Raw genomic sequence first — 8,351 nt, 5'->3', positions numbered from 1 at the left:
ATAATTTCTTTCTCTCGAATGAGAGGTATTAAATGTTTAAAATGTTTATAGCTGAGCGAGAAACATTTCTGTATACACATCAAACACAATCGAAAACCGGACTACTCTCGCACGTACGTCACTGCTGACTTCACGTTATACGAATGTTAGAGACCCACACAGGAAGCATTGGATTAATTTTCAAAGATAACTAAATATATCTCTAAATTGTTCCACCAAGGTGGTATAGTGATTAGGCAAGTCTACTGCGTTACCAGAGGACCCGGGTTCGAATTCCGTAGAAATGTTTAATTTATAAACACTAGTCCACTAGAGTGACTGCTTCAGATTTTTATTTTTAATTGTGGAACCCCGGGATTTGACTGACAGAACCCCTGAGTTCTGCGTATATAAAAAATGTGGTTCGATTAAGCAATTTAAACACAACTTCAAATCTTCAGAGTTTAGAACAGCCATTTTTATTTTTATTTTCAATAATAACAACGGTAAAGGAAAAACTGATAACTATGGTAACGCTTTGCGACTGCGCAGATAGTCTGGCAGACGAATCCCACAGACGATGTGCTAGCTCATCGCAGAACAAATACAAAAATTTTAAACACTGCAGAATACATAAATAAATCAAACCATACCATACTATTGTGTGTTTCTGCTAAATTTCATCACAAACCATCCGATTTTATTTTAGATGCAGACGATACTGTATAAAGAGCTACAGATAGATATTATTCAATTAGCATATGTTAAGATATTAGAAATATGTGTTATTTATTACACTGACAGCATAAACTAATACCTGTTACGAAATCTTATTAAAAAGACAAATAAAATGAGCTTTTAAATGATTCTTCTTACTGCGCTAATGATAAATGCACTTTTAATCATCTGCAATATAAATTAAAGATCTTAGGCTCTTTAACTGGTAACAACACCTTCTGATCTTTATTTGTGTCAGACAAAAACATACTTTAGACGTGATCATTTTTAGTGTTTCGCAGCTTCAGTGTTCGCGGCTAGTGTTGCGCAACACTTTTCTAAATGCTATTCTACAGAAAAGTTATTCTATACTACAGCATTTCTCGCCAGAACTTAACTAAAACCACAAATACAAATAGAACATTTTTCAAAGGACATTTATTTTATGACCATGGTGTTAATTCTATTTGGAATCGAAAATTTTCACAGTTTCTTCTAGTTAGAAGTAGTGCATAGTAGAAGTAAGTGTAAACATTACTATTACCAAAATAAAATTTCGACGATTCTTTGGTTACGTGTCAGTGCCCTAGACGTCAAAAAACGCCTGAAGAATACAACGCCCTCCCTCCCCCCCAAAAAACGCTCATTGCAATTAATTCCCCCCCCAGAACTATTTTGTCTTAATTATGAATATAATAACAGTTATATAAATCTCAAGATCAAAAAGTAAGAAATACTACAGCAGAACGTCATTACTTAGAAAACTGGACATTCCAAGATTCTTCACACCAGCGACCATTAAAAAGCAACAGATGCAGAAAAGAAGAAAAAAACAAAGATAAGAAAACAAGCATAAAGGATTACCACAGCAGAGAACAACTGCATAAATTTCGGGTTGTTTTCCTTTTAACTTTAGTCTTGTACTTACTTGTAAAAGAGGGTGTCATAACACATTTTTAAGGTAGCAAAAAAATAGACAGAAAATTACCTACTCAAGCTCCATTGAGCAAGAGGGAGGGAGAGGCGAATGCTCACGAATTCAACAAGAAGGGGAGAAAAAAAGGGGGACTGCAATTCAACTCTCTGAAAAGCGGTAAAAAAATAATAATAAACCAACTCGTCGTCCGAGACCACTCGTCGTCCGAGAACTGGCTAAAGAGAGGTAGTTTTGCCATGTCTCGCAGGTTTAGACCATTGGCGGTCGCCAAATTAAGCGATAAGCTTAAAATTATTGCAACCCTGCTGTCTCGATCGAAAGAGGCGGGGATTTAAAGGAGGCCAAAAGAGATTCTTCGGTATCATATCCGAGCTCGCTCCCACTAATACAGGTGTCGAAAGCACTCCCTAAGGACTTCGTTCTCGGACAAGTCAAGGAAGTAAAATTTAAAAAGGAAAGTGAATAAATAAATAAAATTCAAAAACTGGACAACTGGAAGGGCTCGCCGCCACAGGTAAAAAATTCATTTTTAGATTTTCTCGTTAGTTTTTAAATATTTTAATGAATGTGTAATTGTTTCTTGACGTAAGAAAATTTAAAGCTTTCAAATGTAGCATAGTTTTTAGTAAACATAGTGTTTCTCAAAGGACAGTACTTAATATGAGTTAAAATTAGTATTTCAATTATTTAATGAAAATATTTTTAATTTAAACAAATTTTGAACGATGGGATAAATTATAAAATTTTAGACTTACTGTTTCAGACGAAAGATGTATAATACCTTAGAATTTTCGAACCTATGCCGTATGCTTACACTAGTTGAAATAGATGTTTTAATATTTCGTTACAAAATATTTTTCAACATTTAAATTATTACTCTATGTCTTTCATATTTTCGTAGCATTCTGCATATTCTTGATATCATTCTGCATGTCAAGAATCTTAACAAAAAACTTTCTGACTTTTCGAAAGTTTTTGCATCAGAAAACTCTTTTGCGAATGTTTCCCCAAAATTTTCAACCGTTACGTTACGCTATCGAGCATTTAGCATCAACGCAATTTTGCCATTATTGTGATTTTACGAAAAGACTTTATTTTTTTCGTAGCCTGTTTAATAGATAATTTTCAAAATATTTCCGTTCGATGTGATATTTAATTTACCTTTCAAATTAAAATAGTTTAACAACTCAGCGATTTAAAAGTAATGAACGCACATCTTAAAAATTTAAACTTTCATTTTATCTTTAAATAGTTTATTTAATGAATATAGTTCAATATATGTTTAATTTACAACTATATGTTGATAACATAAATATCTGCAGCGCTGTTCTAATGAATAAAAAATTTTCATATGTTGAGTACTCTGGAACTAAATTTTCATTCTAAATAAAATATTTGATATAATTTAAAACATACTTAATTTTATGAATATTTTCAGCATTACTCTAATTAGTGATATATATTTTTAACACGCCGCATCTTGTAAAGGATATGATTTTTCTTTTTCTCTCCTTTTTTTTTTCCCCCACTTTTCTTTAGTTTTTCCTTTTTCCTCCTTCCCTAAAAATCGAAATACAAAAATACGAAAGTTCGAGCATGCGCGAACAATAAGAAATTAGCATTATAAACTATTATTTCCTTTTTTATTTCTAATTATTATTCTCTCTAATTTTTCTAGTATTAATTATGCCATTTACATAAATTTACTAAGTTAGTGTCTATAGTCTACTTCCAATTAAACGGAGCCCTTTAAGAAGGAACCCGTTAAGATGTTAAGTTTATTTATTACGGAACGATGGAAAATTTTTGTTAAAAAACTTTTTTTTGTTAAATGTTGGAAAAAAAAACGCTACAAAAGAGTGAAAAAGAAAAAACGTGCGTGGGACAATAGAGTGATAACTGATGATATAGTACTTATTATCCAAAATAGTATATCCAAAATAGTGTATCCGTATTATGCAAAATAGTCCTATGTAATCTGAAATATATATTATTATGACTATTGGAAGATGGAAAAGCTCACGATGGCTGTTTGCGCGTGAGGAGGAGAGATGCCTACGCGGAGAAAATTCTAAAGGAACTAGCTCGTATTTACGTTACACGTGGAGAAAACCAACTACGCATTCAGCCCGTTCACCTATCAACATTCAACTGTCGTAACCATTTTGCCACTTGTTGAACACCCAAATGTATAAACATTGTCTATTTAAAAAAAAGAAAAGAAAAGAAAAGAAAAGTATCCTGACTTTTTAACGAGTTTTGACTCAAAGATTTTGTTGAAGATCTGTCGTAAATACTGCTCTTTTTTTAATAGCATTTATATTACTTATTAAATCTTCATTTCTAATAATGCTTATTTTTCTGATATTTGTAGTTTTTTTTTTTTTTTTTTTTTTTTTCATTGAGTATTAATATAATTTGTGCAATCAAATGAAATTATTCCTTGTTTTAAACTGTAGGTAATTTGCTAATAATAGTTTTCAGTTAAAATATAAGGTTTATTCTTCTAACGGAATATTAAAAAGGTACCGTTAGGTCAAAATTAAAAGAAAAAAATTTTAATCTCTAAATTACATTTTAATTTTATTTTAGATTCTATGAGTAGTACATATCTACAAATTTTATAATAGATATAAGATATTATCATTGGTTATAAAATGTTATTGAGAAGTGCAAGATAAAACAGTTTTTTAAATTATTTATTTTCTTAACCGGATGAGAAATGCGTGTTTACTAATCTAACAAAAATAAGGACCTTACTGGTTGTCAATTCTTTTCAAAATACTTTCGTGTTTCCGGTTTTTAACTGTAGCAGTGTATTATCACTAAGAATTGTAAATAATTATTATAATTATTAATAACTATGATTAAAATGTGGGTTATGAAGAGAGTTGACCTTAAACTTACGATATCAGTATTTATTGAAAATAAAAAGTTTTAATTATTTGTAAAGTCTTTAGCTTATAACCATGTAGGAATGTGAAAAATGTGCAATGCCATCCGCGGGTTTTCGAACTCCGGACTTCCCGAATACGCGTCGAGCGTGCTTCCCATTCCTTACATGGAAGAGAAAAAGTACCTTTTATATTAATGGTTCATTAGGGGAAAAAAAAAAAAAAAAAAAAAAAAAAAATCTGAAAGGTTTCAGATTTTAAATTAGGTCCAAAGGGCGTTTTTTTAACGTTTTGTGTGTTACATTTATTTATTAAATATCATGTTCTACGTACTCAAACTATAAAATTCAGTTCGAAAGCAATATCGCAAATTAATTTTAAAATGAGCATATCTTTAGAATTTCCGAAAAAGTCTCGTGCGCTGGCGATCTTTTTTTTTTTTTTTTTTTTTTTTTTTCCTCGTACAGTGTTTCCATTGCTCTCTTCGAAATCTCGTTGAGTTTTTTAATCAAAAATTCCTTAAAGTGTTAGAAAATATGAAATCGATAATGAAACAAATTTCAAATTCAAATTAGGGCTTTCAGCCCATATTCTATGAAAGATTACGTTATTCAAATTTGCATGGCTCTAGGTGCCGTTGTTTTATCACAATTCGAGAAACATACATACATTTATGCAAATTGTTCATTATTTAATTTCTTTAAATATAAGACGGGGAGATAAAATATGGCAACGCTTTGAAAAGTGATACAGTCTTTTAAAGTTTTTGAAGCAAAATGCCGAAACGAAATTAATAGTCCTACAGGGCAAATTGAGCCTTTGGACTAAAAAGACGAAAATAAGTTAAGAAAAAAATATAGTTTACTTATTTGTTTATTAAGAAGTACTGTGAATTTCATTTAATCAACAAACATATTCTTTTATGAATTAGCATAAAACATTAACATATGCTTTTTATAGAAGAAAAATCAGCCTGACCCTTTTCCGATGTTCACTGTCGATTATTTATTTAAAAAAGCACGTAATGAAACAAGAATATATTTCTGGTAAAGAAAGCGTTTTGAAACTTGCCATTTTAAGCACATTTTTTGCCGGAATATTCAGTGCGGGAAAAATGTTCAAAAGCTTATTATGTATTAAGACTCTATTTTATTACTGGGATAAACATATTGCTTCATACTGAATACTTCTTAAAAAAGAGTGAGCCTTCTCATCAAGACTATCTCTAAAATCAATGAAAGAACATAAAGAAACATCGCTATTGAGGATCACATTGCTAAGATGGCCGATCAAGAAATCTTTCGCCTCTATTCTGATTGAAAAAGCAAACAAGTTTTCCATGAAAAATTCATTTTTGGTCCATTCATAAAACTAAACTAAACTAAAATTTTTAAATTAAAATTATGCTATCGGTTATTAATAGTTCATTTGTTGCGCTCAGACCTTTGTCGCCATTAAGTTTTTTACTGATATTGAAATGAAATGTATCCCTTCATCTTTTTCAATTCGCAAATCGTTTATGAAATTAGTAATGCATGTACATTTTACTTCAAATTTTTTATGCTGTTATGAGAAATAAAAGACTGGTTGTCGTATTTTGAATGCCTCGTATTTGCTTATTGCGAGATACTTAATTTATGTTAAATTTATTATGAGTTATTTATTTTATTTTCGATTTAATTGACTATTTCAATTCTAATTTAAAATAATTAAAAATTTGCATTTAATTATACTAAATTTAACAATATTTACCTTTTAATAATTGGTTCTGCTGCGCGTGGAAGATAAATGAAAGGTCTTATGTTTTGTGCAACAGAAACTTATTTTTGAAGGTGCATAGAAAATGCAAGTTTTTTCCGTTCTTCTTCTATCAGTTTCCCACACATGATTGTGTTTACAAACTTTACTTTGATACTTTACTGTGTTTTTACATGTTAACTGAAATCAATACATATTTTTTGATGTTTTTTTTAAGTGATAATCCATAAATTTTTGTTGAAAGAAAAATTCTGTACTACAAAGTACGTGATATTCGAAATTAGAAACTACTATTAATTATATTAACGTTTATAAATTTATAGGAGTCCATCACTGACCGAGTGATAAGACCAAATCTGTAGTTACACTCAGGTTTAAATTTCGTAAATACACTCACTGGCGCATGATATTTTTCGTAAGTAACATAAATACAAGAAAGTTTACCGTAGGAAATTTTCCTCAAAAGCATTCCCCTCCTTGAATTGAATTATTGCTATTACAATGAAGCAGTTATGTCTGCCTACTTGAGGGAAGGAATGCTTTCGTGAAAACTGAATCGTACTCATTTTTCATACGAGTAAAAATACGAAAACTCCCATCGCTCATTCTTTAGGATTTGAACTCTGGTGGAACTACCAGTGTTCAGCAGACTTCCCATTTGGGCACTGGTTAGCAATTAGACTTGGAATTTTAGGAATAAATACTAAAACCCGGAGTTCTAAATGCTCTCAAACTTACAGCAGAATATTACTTATCACACAGAATATAGTTAATTCAGGGTTATTAAAGTAATAATAGGAAAAATTCTCTGATTTGTTGGATATAATGGATAAAAAATTCTTCAAGAAGAAAAACTACATTCGTGAAACGATAGAATACGTCTTGTTTTTCTTTCTTAAAAATCAATGAGAAATCAGAATTTTCAATACTTGAGTAAAAGATTAATTATTGGCAAAGGCTAATTTAATATCTTTGATGAATTTCTTCAATACACAGAATGTGAAGACGTTTCAAGCCTTCCCCTGGCTGATAGAATGGTTAACGGTGCTGGTTGCTTGGTCCTGAGTTCGTATCTGATGGAGACATGGATGTATGTAAATGCATAGGGTCTTTGCGGCATGGGGGCACTTAAAATAACATACAGTCGAAAGTCCCCTAAAAAGGCTGTTGGTAGAAGGAGCCTTGTTTGTTTGTTTCCTATGAAAATTGTTGATAGGAAACAAACAAACAAGTTTGAAATTCCTATCAAATTTGTTTCCTTGTCTTGCCTTGTCTTGGGTTGTTTCCTATCAAAATTAGGAAGAAGCTTACACTAAAAGATACCCAAACCTTTGGTAACGACAGGCTTCTGCCTTTTGACCACGATAAATTCATAGACTTAGTCTGGCTTAGGTTCCAGTCAGAGAGATTAGGAACAACAGAAGGTACAAGGAAGAATAACAAAACAGAACTTTGTTATAACATTAGAACATGGTAGACGAGGTGCTGAAAAGTTAGGTCGCACGTCACTCTTTGAAATAGTAGTCTTGTGTTTATTGATGGTGTAAAGCGGGCAAAATTAGGGGCAAAACTGATACTATTTGCATGTAAAATGCGACTTGCCAATGCCAATGATTTCGATTTTGCGGAGTGCCTATGATTCAAAAGTTAAATGCGACTTTCGTTGTAATGGTCAGTAATTTTAGTTCTGAAATATTCTAAAAATTTGAAGTGGAAATTGCTAGAATGCATCACAGTTTTTAGCAATCAGTAATTCATTTTTTAAGATTATGTTATTGTAAAATAGTCTAAAAATATTTGATGTGAGCTTATTCGGCAAATTATTCAGCAAAAAAATAATGAATCCGTTTCTGCGACTTATGCCAGTGTATGTTTGTATGTAATATGCAATTTGGCAAAAAGAAATATTTATGGTGATCCAGATTGCACTTAATGAAATAATTAAATTTTTTAAGGATATGTGTATTCTTAATATAATGATCCTCAACGTTAGTTGCGTGTGGAAAACTAAACTTTTTTTTTTTTTTTTTAATTAAGAATCCCAGTAAGCTGACACTTTAAATAAT

General features: G+C 30.9%; 1 protein-coding gene across 1 annotated transcript in view; it reads left to right on the top strand.

Annotated features, from left to right (window-relative positions):
- Positions 1-2,011: 2,011 nt before the first annotated feature.
- Positions 2,012-8,351, top strand: part of LOC118187791 (uncharacterized) — a 78,489-nt gene continuing 72,149 nt past the window's right edge. Inside the window, exon 1 of the mRNA XM_035358066.2 lies at positions 2,012-2,147. The gene's annotated coding sequence lies outside the window, so the exon portion shown is untranslated. The remainder of the gene's footprint in view (positions 2,148-8,351) is intronic.

The sequence above is a fragment of the Stegodyphus dumicola genome, chromosome 1 (assembly GCF_044657685.1).
Source record: "Stegodyphus dumicola isolate Sdum_Otavi_A_Nest chromosome 1, ASM4465768v1".
In the NCBI taxonomy this organism is placed as follows: domain Eukaryota; kingdom Metazoa; phylum Arthropoda; class Arachnida; order Araneae; family Eresidae; genus Stegodyphus; species Stegodyphus dumicola.
The sequence above is the reverse complement of the archived record's forward strand: the minus strand, read 5'-3'. Positions and strand labels throughout refer to the sequence as shown.